Consider the following 16,117-nt stretch of genomic DNA (forward strand, 5'->3'; position numbering starts at 1 on the left):
CATGATTTTCTTTGGTTGGTTAATGTGATGTGGGTGTGGCTTTACAAAATCAACTCTCCTTTGATAATGTTGATAATGTTTTCTACAGGTTTCTAGCAACATTAGTGCCCTAGGCTTTAGGACTAGTTGAGGTGGTGAGGAAACAATTAAGAGAGCTTGGTGAGATTGCAGAGAAAGTGAATGAATGGCTGTGGATGAGAAGAGCAGTAAGGCACGTTGACCAGTGTCATCCCTGTATAGATGCTGTATGACTGAAGTGGATAGGAGAAAGAACTGAAACACCACTGTCTGCTGGGATAGGGAAGTCAATTAAGGGGGGTTATAGGGATCAATTAGAGAAATGGTTGTCATGGCTGCTTTAGAATATCAGCCAGGCTTTTAATAATAAGCAGGAAAGCAAAATAATCTTGCTTGGCAGAAAGAAGGGGGCAGTCTTGACTGTGAGATTAATATATTAGACAGTAAGCGTTGGGCATTTGCACGCCTGACGATTACACTGCCAGTCAAACAACAATGTATGACACATCAAGAGAGATATTCACCATGGAAGGATAAGAAACAAAACAAAACCAGCAAGCATGATTTCCAGCCACCAAAAATATGAATCCATTCCTCTGTAGGATAGAGCAGCTGAGTTCAGCTCAGTCTGTACCCAATTTTACAGCTGGCTGGGATTTGCTAAGAGGTCAAGTGTCGCCTTGATCTCTGTAACTCCCGAATCACTCAGGGACTTCTAGTGTTTTAATTTTAACAGTAAACAGCATATACGATGACTTCTTACTCTCCTTGTCAACACTTCCTACAGAGTGCTCAGTAATGGACAGCGAGTTAAACTGCTCTTCATTTTGCCAAAGATAGGTAGGTAATAGATTTTAAGTAGCAATATAACAAAATGCCTTTTCTCCCTTAGTTAACATTTAAACGATTAGGGTGATTAAACCACGAGCATCTGATTAATACTTTAAGCCTACCTATTTTCCTGTCAGAATGAAGGCCAATTCCATGGTGCATGGATTCTCTTGTGTTTTCTGAATCAGAGCTAGCCAGCTTATACCAGGCTTGTATAGGTCTGAAACCACACAGCAGATGAAGACAGTTACTCAACGGTAGTTGTGCTCATATCTTGTGCTTAAAAAGGAACTATGTATAAGGCATCATTAAAAAAGCTTCTAGACCACAAGATGTGGACAAATATATTTGTATCACTTAAATGTGCAAAACAATAGCATCACTAATTGAAACTAAATATACTTTCAATGTTATTTGTTTGTCAGAAAAAAAAATGCAATAAAAAAACTGGTTTAGTCAGTTCCCATAAAAACAAAGCAATCTAAAACCCTCAGTCAGACTCTGATTCAAAGCTATCATCCCTTATGAGGCAGGTTTTAAATGCATCTGGATACACAATGGAAAAAGTGGAACCCCCAATGCAGAAACATGTGGTTGCTGTACTTGATGAACAAGACAGCTTGTTCCCAATCCAACCCCACACAACATGCAAACAAGGTCTAGAATGCTCTTCGCAGCAGAGACCCCTGCAAGCCAGACCTTTTCCAGTCAGACAGTATTGAAATAAAGAGGTAGCTAATTATGTAACTGCTAACATGTAACTAAAGAATGACCCTAGGACAACCTACAGCACAGTATCTCAGAGAGACAGGGCATAGAGCTGCTAGTTCTGAGCATCAAGACAGACATGCACTATAGCTTTCCAAGCCTACTTTTAAACTGGCAGATTTGTGCTGCTACTTTAGAAGATGCCGTTCTGTTAAATTAAATGCAATTAAATGATTACCAGCATCACTGAAAGTAATTCAGTTGACGGAAAATAGTATTTAGACCATTTCTGGGAATACTTAACTAAAATTCCCATGATGCAACAGGTCTGCAGTGCGTCTACAATGATATAGTAGTTGCCTAGTAATACTACCACAATTGCCTAATCATTACAGTTTGATAAACCTGTAATTAAAGCACTGCTTCCAATCAGCTTTTCAGTCATTATTATATACCCAGGAGCTGAAAGTGTTACCCACATTTTTGCTTGATGTGGAAAGGCAACTCAGTCCTCATATTTTAAAAAGTTATCTTGAAGATAAAGCTGGACTAAATGAAAAATATCTAATTTCAATAGCTAATTCTGTAGCTATGGGTGTCTAACATCTGCTTGGCAAGTTCTTCCTGGTTTCCAATGGTAACGTGGTTAGAGGCTGCAGTGCATCACAGCATTATCAATGTGATAACTTAAATCTTGTATTTTTTCCCCAGATGTATAAATATTGTGACTATATATATATATATAAATGTGTACATTCAGATATAATTTATAAATCTAGTTACAAGATTTAACATTTAGCTAAAAATTTAACTGGCCAGCTAAATCTGGAGTTTGCATGTAAATGAGCTCCACCAGCTCTGTGCTTTCACGCGATTTGATTGGTTCTTGTAATGCTAATTGCGAAATATGCAAATTTCAACATTACAAGAGCCAATCAAATCGTGTGAAAGCACAAAGTGGGCAGAGCTCATTTGGATACAAACTCCAAATTTAGCTGGCGAGTTAAATATTCAGCTAAATGTTTTATCTTGTTAAGAGATTAATATTCAGTTAAATGGTAGCGGTGAGATGAGCTTAAATATAATTGGACATTCCAAATTGGGAGAAAAGACGGGGTAAAATTAATTGGCGACTACTACTTAAAAAAAAAAAAAAAAAAAAAAAAAAAGAAAAAACTACATTAAAGAATAAGTAGCGGGGTTTCCTAAAAATACAGCGTCATACGATTCCACGCGAAAAGAAAGATGACAGGTACGCCTTAAAACAGCGGGGACGTGTAACGCTGTATTTTTCGGAACCCTGCTACTTACTCTTAAAGTTACCAGCTTGCAATGCCAGATATGGTTAATTCGAGTAAATTATTAAAATAAAAATGATTTGCTTTTATACCACGTACCTTGGGTGCAATAGGAAAATAAATTACATTCTTAGTTGCCTGAGTTCTTTCATGCAGCCTTTTCTGAACTGTTTCCTCCTGATCTGTAATCTGCAGGTTTTAGCATACAGCCGGTCTGCCTTTCCTAAGCCTCCTTTAATTGTGTTTTCTTTTCTCTCCATACCTGCTGCCTGAATGCTCCGAGTTATTGTTGTCAGCTATGATGGAAGCTCCCATTGCTGCAATAATGTTCAATCTCCTTAGCACAGGTGCTGAATGATCAGAAAGTATTGCTGGTGGAGATGGAACATGGAGGCTTTTTATAGTGTTAAGAGAGAAAATAATTTATCAAGAAAGCAAGCTTTACTGTTACCACTCAGAACATTCCTCCAGGCAGCAACAACAACAACAACAAAAACAACAACAACAACAACAACAACAACAACAACAACAACAATAACAATAATAAAAGGCAATTGGTTAGTACAGCTATTCTGTGAAAGTCAGCCTCATTTGTTATTAAACTGACTGGGAGTCTCTTGAGACCGCATGGGAATTGTAGGTAGTTCTTTTTTTTTTAACGTTGTTACTATCACCTCACTAACAAATTGGGCACTATTTTAATAATCTAAACAGTGGTTGATTTAAATACCACCACCTTTTAGCTCTGCATTAAGCCTGCTGTTTTCTTTATTTTTTAAACGTGTTTTATCCCAAAGCTGAATTGTTGACCCACTTATTAACATGACTACAGTATATACAATAAACATGCAGTGAAATTAGGTTCTCAGAAAATATACATTTTAGGATGGCAGTATTAAGGTCCATCATTCCTTACCCAATTGCCATCATACTTAGTGGTACTCATTCACAGTATATTGTTAGCACTACAAACCCTGAGAGTGAATCTGGATGTGAAGTTGGGTCTCTGCTTTGAAACCTTGTAGTCTGTGCTGTGCTGTACCTTGTTAGATTTATTAAAAAAATAAAAAAATAAAACTTTAGCAATCTGAAATCTGAAAATTTGGTCTTGGTCTTGGAAACAAAGGGTGAAATAAATAACATGCAATCCTGAAAGAAAGAAAAAAGCATTTGTGATGTTTTTCTCTCTCTGCAGCAGTTTAAGGACACCAAAGATGCATGAAGATAAAGATTTTCTGATTCCTGTAACAGATGTGAAATTATATTACATAAATATCGCAATTAGTTTCACTCGCGCCCTGGTTAATTAGTTTGTGGAAATGTGCAACCCATTCTTCATTAGATCATTTTTCACACTCTGATTAGGAAGACGAAGCAAATTGTGACCCAGCGTGCTCAGGATCATTTCTCTCCGAAGGCTGAGCTGGGGCCACAGCTCTAGAAATGGGGGACACACCACTCTTTACCTCCAGCTCATCTTGTGCCAATGATTGAAATCAGTCCATAGTCACTCAACTGTAAACAGGGTTTTCTGTGCAGTGGAATGGGGCTTGGGTCTCTCAGATCTAGATTAGTCATGGGAACATTGACATCATGAAAGACTACACAGCGATATGTTCCTTTTGTACAACTATTATTATTATTATTATTATTACGACTTTGAACATGCATTAAAGCAGTGATTTGCACCAACTAGTAGCTGCTTTAATGGCGTGATAATCAAGGGTTATCCCCTTCAGGCCTTGGGGTGATGTAAGCACAGCGTAGGTAGGCCACTGACAAGCAAACTAATAAATAACTGTGCTGATAACAACTTACAGTAGAAAACTGGCATTTCACAAGCCTTTCCATGCCAGGTTAAACCATCTTGGTGAGCAGCATACTGAATGTTTCACACAAGTAAATTAATTATTGTCGGCGAGCAGGGTATCCGTTATTCCTTATATGATGATAAAAGATTCAAATATTACAATTCAGATAACAAAAGATTATTACTATAGGGGTTTTGGAAAGCTACAAAAGCAATCTGCCAGTAATTAGAAGCCCCTCCACCTCTTTACATCTTAGTTCTTCTGTTGCCATAGGAGAAAGTGGGGTTCCGAATCAGCTGTTTTGTCTGTTTTTGTGTGTTTGTGTGTTTATGTGTAAGTGTAAGAGCACTCAGTCTGAGGATGAGGATAGAGAGGACACACTGAGCACCCCAGAAACTGTTACCCACTGGCTGGGAATGCCGTTTCCTCACTCAATTAAATCTTAATTAGGGATGAAGAATTCTCTAATTAAATGGTGGGATTTAGACAGCCCGGAGAACATTGAAAATGAATTCAGTCCATTATGTATTATATTTGTAGCTTGCACCATGTCCAACCAGGATAAATGCTGGGCATTGATTAATCTCATCAAAGACAATCTAAAAACATTCCCTGAACAAGAGCACAATGCACACACAAAGACGTGTCTGAACGTAACACCCATTTCCTGACAACTGAAAAGATTGATTGGATTTTTTTTAACAAAATGATACATTTTCAGTCCTTGTTTTTCGATTTAAGGAATAATGTGTAATATAAAGGTCTGATCTTAGCCATGCATTGTGTTCATTTCTATGTCTATTTTCCATTTCAATGTATGTTATTTCTAGAACGCCTTTCATTTCATAGTATCTCAGAGCGCTTCACATGGCTGTAATGCTGTATTTCAATAGTCTTCGGCTACAGCTATGGTTAACGTTTTGCATCACCCAGAATTTTAGGATTGAAAAAAACGACATGAACATAATGTTGACATTTTATTGAACATCATGCAATCAAAGAAACTACAAAATGATACCGCAAAAGTCTACCAGGAAGCCATAATAGTACTACAGTATTTCACGTTAGATCTCAAAATGTCAATTTTTTCAATTTTTGTCAGTCTCGTTAAATATATGGAAAACTACAAAGCGGTATGCAATTCAATATGTTAACGTAACATTATTCAACAGGTTTCATTTGACTTTATGAAGCAAAATTAGTTAATTCTATAGGGCAATGCTAAACTTTCGGCCTTAGCTGTAAGTATTATTTGTACCAATAATTATAACATTACTACTACTACTACTACCAATAATAATAATAATAATAATAATAATAATAATAATAATAATAATAATAATAATAATAATAATACAGAAAGAAATATAGCAGCAGACAGCAGTATAATTTCATTGTTTTATTCTGGTTTTAAAGAGTTTAACTTCTTTACAGCACAATAACACTCTCTGATGAACAATTTAATGGGTCACACAATGTGCAGATGGTTGACTTGAATCTTTACAAGGCTATTTGTCTGTCACCTCTGCATGACCTGAACTAACATGCCTACCAGGTGGCAATGCCCAGCAAATCACATGACGTTGCTCAAGCATAACACTCACTTGGTTCTTGCGTGTGTAATTGACTTCTCTACATGAACCAATCCTAATGACAAAACTAAAGGGATGCAGGGAGTGACCTTGTAGAATGTGCAATATACAGTACATAAGCAAATAATAACTACAGCATAACAGGCTCCAAATGCTACTCACATTCACTCAAGTGATGTCTCCTATCTGAAAGTAACCACATCAAGAGGCATACATTTATTACCCCTTGTAAAAGTTTACCATGGTATTTTTGCACTTTTTCTCCAGGCTTATCCCATGGTTATACTGTGCAGTTCCCAGTTTACCAAGGTTTGCCATATTCATTAATATGCTGGACCACACCTCGCCGTGCGTTAAAATGCTTAACTATGCTTTAACTGTGCTTTATGACACTTTATTATGTTTTTACTATGATCATTTTTTTTTATAAGGGACTGTTTGGTGCCACGCATATCAAAATCACTGAACAATATAATAAAAAGTGTAGGTCATGGGCACACAGCTTTGTTTTAGGCAGTCAGGAACAAATTATATTGCAGTCCTCTATATTCTGACATTTAAAAAAATTGGATTGGATATTGTTTTTTTTCACAGAATAGATCGTTCATCACTGAAGCACACCTGAGACATTATAGGGTGAAGCTACTTTCTGAGGTACAGTCCAGAGTCACCAGCACATCTTCCTTGCGAACCAGCTTCTGAGTTTTTCAATGCTGTGGTTCTGCGTATGAAGGTATGCTCATTCCAGCCTGTTATTTCAGTCCTTTAATGTGTGTGGACATGGGTTTGAATCCTGAGCAGTGCAGACCTGTCCTAGGCTGGACATCCATTTTGATGATGACATAAATCTTACAAGATCATCCATTTTTAGACCTGTTGATGCCTGGTGCCACGGTCACCAGAATCAATCAACAATACAAAACAGTGTAGGTGAAGAACGTCGAGCTTTATCATTTACAGGCAGATCAGATGCATCATTGCTTATCTATTTACTCTGGGTTTGTCCCCGTATCGGAGATAGCAATTTTTGTAACTATAGCAGTACAACCCCCCCACATTTCCACAAAGTATTTAATAAAACAATCATTGTATTCATTGTTTTGAGTGACAGATAACCTCATACAATTTAGGGGAATTTTCAGCCCATCCAGTACTTAAAGATTAGATTTCAATGCTTTATTAATTTAGTTAAAGTGGAATATATCAGCAGAGCGTACATTGACACAGACTTCAATCTATTCTGATGAAACTGACTGGCATCTTTGTGTGCTCTTCATCAGTCATAATTTAAACCATTCTTAATTGCATTAAATGTAAATTAAGACATTCAATTTTAGCCATTATTTTTCATAAAACACGGTGAACTGAATTTGAGTGGGTCATGAGAGATTATGCAGAAGATAAATAGAGGAAATACTAATCATCTCATTATCGTTCAAGTTTTACCTTAACCCAACCTGTTCTGGTTTCTTCCACATGCTGGAGAGCCTCTCTCAGAAATACATATATTTTTAAATGCTTTTGTACAGGTTTTACGTGGGCTGCCAGGATTGCATGGGCATAAAAGTTATGAAGGTAGCGTCAAGCCTCTTGTATAGTGTTTCTGGTATCGTCAGGTCACTGGGCTTGTCAAGCAACAGCCACTGCTATAGTGTCACTTGTATAGTCAAGTCACTGGTATAGATGATTCACTGTCGAGACCAGCCACTGGTGTCGCCGAGTCGCTGGTACAGTTCAGCACAAACACTGTGCTCATGTTGTAGTTCTAATCTGAACACCCCTTCTGTTCTCTACTAGTCCTCTCTGAACCAGAGGCCAGCAATTACGTTAAATTTTATGGTGGTTTTGTGATGTGGGGGCTAAGCTGAGACCACCAGAGCGCATTTCATTTGAAACCTGACCCAGATTTTAACCCAACCCTCTTGAGGTAAAAGGCATGAGGCTACAGAGTGAGCCTGGTCCATCCCTCAGATCCTCAGCACTCTGCATTGTGACGTACTGACAGTAGTTAAACACATTTGGATTAGTGACCCAAAGTTGGAGATATTAATACTGGATATGTTTTATTTGATCTGTATATTTGTTACTTACCCTCCTTTTCTACCCACTTCGAAATGCCCAATTCGACTGCTGCCTCACACTGCACCCAACATCCCAGAGAGGCATTTGTTCTCACAGTCAGTGGTGGAGCAATAGCAGGTGCAGCTGGCTCGGGCCCACGCACTCAGAGGGCCCCAGAGGGGTTCTAAAGTTTGGATTTTTTTTACGATAATACCCTTTGTGCTTATATTTGCAGATGTTACACATTTGTGTCATTGTAGCTGCCAGTGTGCGGTGCCAGTAAATCAGATTGCATCCTCTCTCATTTCGTTATCACTATTGTCTTAATTATCCTAACTTTATTCCCCCCAGAGGCTGGTACGAGGCACGTCTTCCTGAACAGTTTTGGGGTATGTGGAAGGGTGGTGGGTAATTCACTGACACACGAGATAGAACAGTTGTACTTGGAACACCACCCAGGTGCCCAGTTTTATTTTTAGAACTTTTACGGTTTTACCCGCAGAGGGCACTGTTGTCCGTGGGCTGCCTATCAACAATGATAAAAACAGCAGCACGGAAATACCAAAGCTGGTAAGTGGAATAACTGTGGGTGCACTCGCAGGTGCTCAAAATAATATAGAAAACAGAAGGCGAAAAGGGGGAACAAGGGAAAATAAAACAGTAATAAAACCACAAATAAAAGGTTCTGCACTCAAACAATAGTTCGGGGTCTGCCCAAGGGTTCCCCGCTGTCACTCTCTGACTTGTTCGCTGTTCCCAGCTGGTCTCTCCGTCCTCAACCAGCACTTCCGCACACACACAGCACGTCTACAAAGGCAGACCTGAGGAAACAGCAGAGCGTTATTTTATAGGACCAACAATCCCCCAAGACTCGCCTCCCAGCCATTCAGAGAGGGGGAAAGTCCACACACCCACTTTCCCACCTCCCCGTGTCACTGTCATGACTCACAGACGGTTGTTGGACGACGGCCGCCCTCTTTCTGCAGCCCTGTGGACACGCCAGCAGAGTCAGCCCTGCTCTCTAGTTTCGGGGATTATAAATGTAGTGTTCATAACACGGAATGACACAGTTCAGAACAGCGGTTGCAGGTGCTATGAAAGCTTGAGCTGGTATCTCGGAGTTACCTCAATCTTGATCTGAACACCTGGCATTCAGCCCTAGGCCTCTCTTAAACAAAGACTGACAACTGTGTCAAACGAAGCCTGCAGAGTCACTTAGCGCCTCTGCACATTTTTGCATTGTGATGTACTGTCAGCCGATAGGTACATTTTGATCATTGTCGCACAGCTCTAGACATTACAGGTATACTATGGACCTTAGGAAAAAGTTACATGTTCTAACTTTAGCTAACTGTATATAGTGAAAGACAACCATTCCAATTTGTAACTATTTAATTTAAAGTTTAGATTTAACTTAATAAAGAAAGCTACCCTCCTTTTTAATAATAATTTTGGAGAACACAGTCTTACTGCAAGCATTAATAATATTAACCACAATTTTTCTAAACTGTGTAACAACGACCAAGGGGTTTTACTTCTCAGTAATTCAAAAGTAATAGAATAATACATTCCTAATTAAAACTAAAGTGTTTTATACTGTAGACCGGACATGGTTCCATAGATATAGTCAAATCTTACTTTTCTGTCCAGATTTCTTGAGCTCACCACTTCTCAGAGAAATGTATCAGTGCTCGACTGGACAAACCAAGCCACATTCTAGCCAATTCAGTGCAAGCGTTTTGTAATGGGACTTCGATAAATAAATACAGTGGAAAACACACATGTCAGAAACGCAGAGGAAATAAACCACTGCACATACACACAAAATGGAGACAGTTCTCGTGTTCACCAGGCAGTGTGACAGAGAGACGGACGGGTCACCGGGCAGTGTGACAGAGAGACATACTGGTGGACTGACGGACAGATCGGTGCATAAGGTTCCCCATTTTTTGAATACAAGAAAAATCAGGCAAAAAAAATGTTGTCTTTAGTAAATAAACACATGTTAGTTGCTATTCTGAGTTTAGCCTCAGTCGTCTTCTTTGTATCTTGTACCCTTGCTATTCACCACCCTGTGACTTCTCTTAATAGACTTCCTGGCTCTAACACTGGTGGTACAGGATGACAGTCATCTTCACATTCATCTTCAGTCCCATTAGTTTGTTCCCAGCAGTCTCTGGCGTAGGGGGATACGTCAATACAAGGTGATCTAGTTCCTCTTGACTAATGTTTAACCCTACCTGTACCACCTGTGAATATTATAGCCCTGACTATCAGTTAAAACAGAATGTTGAGACACCCAGCTGGATCGCAAATGAAATCTATGATACATTGCTTTATTCAAGCAACTAATAACTTCTCAGACACATCATCTTCATGAATGAAGTGTAATTTGAATTCCATCGCCATGTTCACTATGGTAACCTGGGATAGTGCAGGATGGTTCATACAAGCTTCTCTTACAGAGATGCTTAATTCTCTCTCTCTCTCTCTCTCTCTCTCTCTCTCTCTCTCTCTCTCTCTCTCTCTCTCTCTCTCTCAGAGTCTGATACCATTGACCCTGCACGATCACAAAAATAACCAAGTAGTCTGCGCCAAAGAGAAGTCGAGAGGTTGAAGATGCCATCTCATCTCATGTTGAAGATGCCAGATATACTGTACATTTACTGTATTTCTACATAAATAATCACATGTCACAAGTGAGGATTGCTTAGCAGAACGGTTTGGTATATTTCTGTAGGTTTGCTCAATGTTATGTAAACCAACGGACTTCGTAACAGAAAAAGATGAGGCTGGTGATGCAATCAGTGCGTAGTCACATCAGCTATGTTTATAACGATAAACATGCAGCCTATATAAAATCCATTTATTCAGATATTCCTATTTTTTAAAAATAATAATAATCTTTGTTAACATCCGTTGATGGTGTCATCCCACCATTGTCATTTTCCTAGATATCTCTCGATTTTGCAGGGGGAGCCCTACCTACGCTCTCTGTGTAGCTCAGTTGATAAAGCCTCATTGTCCTCATGCTGATGGTCTCTGAGCTCATTGCATCGATTCCTGCTGCCCGAATGGCTCTTTATTAAGTATCTGAAATGCAAGGTGCTACACATTTCATATGGTGGTGATAGCCTAGTATCACATATTTATCACAACGACTTAAAAAGAGGTGCAGTGCGTTTCATTGACACTATGATTGACAAAAAATACAAATACACATGCTGTTCATGCTGGTAAAGAGCACAGAACGACGCAAGTGAAAAAAGAGAAAACCAGATCTCTTTCTCGAGAGAAACACAGACTTGGTTTTGATATCAGTCAGACAATAACCAGGATTAAGAGCAATAAAGGACAAAATAAATCAACACTTGCATTAAACAAGAAGCATAATTCAACAAAACAAACTGCAGTGCAGTGCTGATCTGGAGGGGCGGACCGGTACACTCACCATAAACATGCCCCCCACTTACGCATGCTGCTGGGGAGCTGTGTTGGAGAGGCAGTATAGCCCACTCTCCTGCAGACTATTGCTTAATTCTCCTTCCATCACAGGAACTCTTTGTTTTCCTTCAAGAGCGATCAGATGCTTTTACCCCCTTGGATGTTCCTTTCCGGTACCTTTTGAACCCACTGGTCTTGCCCTCTACTTTCTTCTTAATGAGCTGACAGTTCTTTGGGTTTGTTTTAGATCCTTGTTATATTACCTGACACTGAGCCTTTATTGACTGCATACTGAAAGCCACTCATTTATTTCCCAGTCTGGAGCCATGATCTTTTTTGACTAATATGATGAATGATGTCAGGACACTCCAGCTTCTCTATCCAAGCCGGAGTGTTCAAGGGCAATTTATTAGGGTCAGCATGTTCTTCTTTTTGTTTGAAGGAACAGTAAACACTAAACAGTATAATTTAAGGTGATGTCCCGTATAGTTTCTTATAGTATCCATAAAATAAATAGTACTACTTTTGTACAAGGTGAATTTAAAGGTACAAAATTGTATCAAAAGGGAACAGGGTCTTTAATGGCATCACTGTTTTTGAAGCAGAAATAAACAGGCTCAGATTTGGCACAGTTGTTCCTAGCTGCACCTGTATTTCAAACCGGTTTGTGTTTAACCCATTAAGTGCCATTATCCTCCTTTGAGGACAGGCTACTTTGCAATTTTTGTGGGCATTTTTATTACATGTTCTCTTTAAATATATAATTCTGATAACTTGCTCTAATTATCTAACTGTTTCTAATGTAACTGTTAATTCTGCAAATACTGTTGAGCTTCATAGCAGGCGTGAAATTTCACTGGTCCGTTACACGCATGTCTAACTTGACTGTCCTCAAAAAAGGACGCAGCAGCTTTCAACCAAAACAAAGGATTTTTTTTTCTGTGAAGAAATAGTGATTTAGAATGTATCAAATGACATAAATGCAGGTCGTGTTGAGATTTTTTCAAAGTACTTTTTGGTACTTATGGGTGTGGCAAACTGCCCTGAGCGGTGATGTCAGACCAGGAAGAGAAACACACAGAGTGGTGAGTGAAACAGTGAATGCCCTGGCTCTCGCGTTTTATTGTATAACAGAAAATAAAAGGTTTAAAAAAAAAACACAAAACAAAATGGCATAGTGGCCAAAACATACAGACAAACACAGTGGACTAAACAAGCATTGTGTGAGTCCTCTCGCATAAGCAGTATTACCTTCTCTCCTGTTCTTCACTCTTGAACACACATCCCAGAGTGAGTGAAAAGTGAACCTATATATACAGTTGTGCCGGGATTCAATTACTAATTAATTATTCACTTGAATCCCAGCATGTGAACTAATTTGTGCATTCCCTGTGCTCACATATTAATAGACATTGTATCTGCACGTGAAGTGATTGTGCAATCCCCGTGCCTAAATACATATTACAACACCTGTGTTACATTACCCAATTTATATCCCGTGCACCAATACATATACACCAACATTAACACATTACACGCAACAAAAGCAAAACAGGCCTCCATAATGTATCCAATGTTTCTTTTTTGGTTGATTACATACTTTTACAACACCTTTAAAAAAATATGTTTTTAACATAATTAAGATGGCATGCTATAAATTGACTAGAAAAATGTTTACATGCACCAATAAGGTAACTAGCAGGAATAAAAAGTATATTTTACTTTAAAATAAACCATATATCTTTAGTTCATCTTTAAAAAAAAAAAAAAAAAAAAAAAAAAAAAAACCTTATAAGTAGAAGTATGTATTTTCTTGAACAAACAAAAAGAGTCTTACTTTCCAAGGCTGTAAAATTGTCAAGGAAAGGTGGAGAGATGTGTTGGGTAAGGATTATTCAACCACTTCAAACCTGCCATTGAACTGCCAGTCATTATGAGGGCACTTACTCTACTGAGTTACAGATACTGTTGTGCCTAGCAGAATAACAGCAGACAATTGTGTGACCTGAAGATAAATCTTGTGATACATTTTCAGCCAATTGTCTTTTGGATTAAATGGATTTTAGTATTGTACTAACCTACCTACCTATGATATCCAAATGAATACACATAATGGCGTCACACAAGACCAGGATAAAGATATTCTTGAAACCGAGACAGGATGTAGAATGCTTGACATGTAGGATCATTTTTTGTATTAAGTATCTTGAAAGATGTTGACAGATGATGTGAAATTCAACAAAAAACCTAAATTATTTACATTCGTCAACCAATGTCAGCCTCGTACAGTATGTGAAAAATTGCAGCATCTCAATTCTTCCCAGAGTGTTTATTCTGAATAAAGCATTCACAACCATCGTGATGGATGAGACCTCCACCCAAAGAGATTTTACTCTTTCAGCAGAAGACTGGACAGTCCTCAACAACACATGTTTCATCTGTCAACGCAGATGTTAACAGCAGTTGTAAAGATTTTCGACCAAACAACCACACACAGTTCTGAAATGCAAACCTGTCATCAAATGCCAATTCAATACAGTCATGATTAAAATGATAAAAACCATAACATTAAAAATACCTTGACACATCTATCTATCTATCTATCTATCTATCTATCTATCTATCTATCTATCTATCTATCTATCTATCTATCTATCTATCTATCTATATATCTATCTATCTATCTGATCTATTTAACAACAGCATTATCAAGCAAACCACAGAAAATAAATGACCTCATTTCCTGCCATTACACGACTGATCTGATTTTTTTTCTTTTTGTATTAGAGAAAGTCTTTAAAAATGGCCCTGTGCTTCTCAAGTCCACTTTTCTTTTTTCCTTTTGTTTTTTAACATGTACTGTAGTAATAATGAATGTGTTGATGTGTTGACCGGCTTTTAACTAAAGCAGAGGGTGGCTGTAATGAATACCTCTGATGTTTCGACAGATTTGCTTTGTACGCAAAACACACATTCCACTTCACTCCCTCCTTCTCCCTTTGTGGGTTCTAAGTGTTTTCAAGACGGACACAGAAAACGAAGCTCTCTATTGAAAGAGTGTGCTGGTAGCAGATAGACAGTTACACAGGCCCCCATCTGCCCTTGAGCTATTCTATTAGTGCATGGAAAGCACCTTGCAGCCCCTGACAAGCGCAGCAGATCGGCACTAAATCAAAAATCAGTGCCAGCCAGGGATCTAAGCCACCATGAAGGTCACAGCCATCAAATGCATGCCATCTCAATCCGAAGAAAAGGACACATGATACAACAAGGGATTTCACAACTGAGAGCAGGTTACAGATGTGTGATGTTATGGTAATCCTCAAATACTTACTGAAGAAAACCAGACAGGCCATTATTCTCTCACTGCCTCTCTATAAATATATTTAAACATCTGGTACAATGCTTTGTTTAGGTAGGTACTGGCAGGCTATCATGCATGCATATGGGACACCTGCATTGAGGTGCATTTTGAAGTTGCCTTAAACTGAAGGAAATCAACATGTGAATTGAGCGCTAAACCTTTGCTAAATTGATTCTCGTGAGTAATTATCTTGAGGCAGCATGACAATACAATAATAGCTTTTAACAAATGAAATAAATAAAGTACATCATCAATATTTATTTTATTAATAGTTTTAAAAATATATATTTTAAAGTTTATTTATAGTTTCTAATAGTATATCACCTTCTCCCACTGAAATCAATAATACTGAGCAGCTGTTCACTATTCCTGACACCAGGCAGAGTGAACACTGGATCAGTGTTGTTATTTAATTGGGAGAGTCAATGTAAATTAGGGCTATATATTACTAATTAATAGGATATAAATAGCATCTTTTAAATATTGAGAACTGAAATATCATTTTGTACAAAATAAAAATAAATATCTTGAATAAACCTACACACATGTTTATTCAAGATGCTTTTTTTTATTTTGTAAGATTTGTATTTTCACAATGATTTGGATAGTTAAGAAGCGGTATAAATTAAACAAGTGCTTAGTGCTCAATTCATGTGTTCATTGCTTTCAGTTTAAGGGCAACTTAAAAACCATGTCCCGTCCCAAAGTGTTCCGGAATTATGGGGCCAGGTGGCAACCCTAGCTGAGCGAGACCATTCGCTCAGCTTCACCAAACTCCGCCTCTCTTTGTTTATTTCCTGGTTCCTGGTTCTGGTCTGTCGTCCCCAACTCCAGCCTTCTTTGTGACAATAACATATAGGGAGCTATTCTATTCAATGAAAAAATGGGGGGTGTAAATATATCAGCACTGCTTAGTTCACTAAAATAGAACCTTTTCTGTAGCAATCTCTAACAGTGTACTGCTGTCATTTGAAAAAGTTAGTTGATTAA

The sequence above is a fragment of the Polyodon spathula genome, chromosome 2 (assembly GCF_017654505.1).
Source record: "Polyodon spathula isolate WHYD16114869_AA chromosome 2, ASM1765450v1, whole genome shotgun sequence".
In the NCBI taxonomy this organism is placed as follows: Eukaryota; Metazoa; Chordata; class Actinopteri; order Acipenseriformes; family Polyodontidae; genus Polyodon; species Polyodon spathula.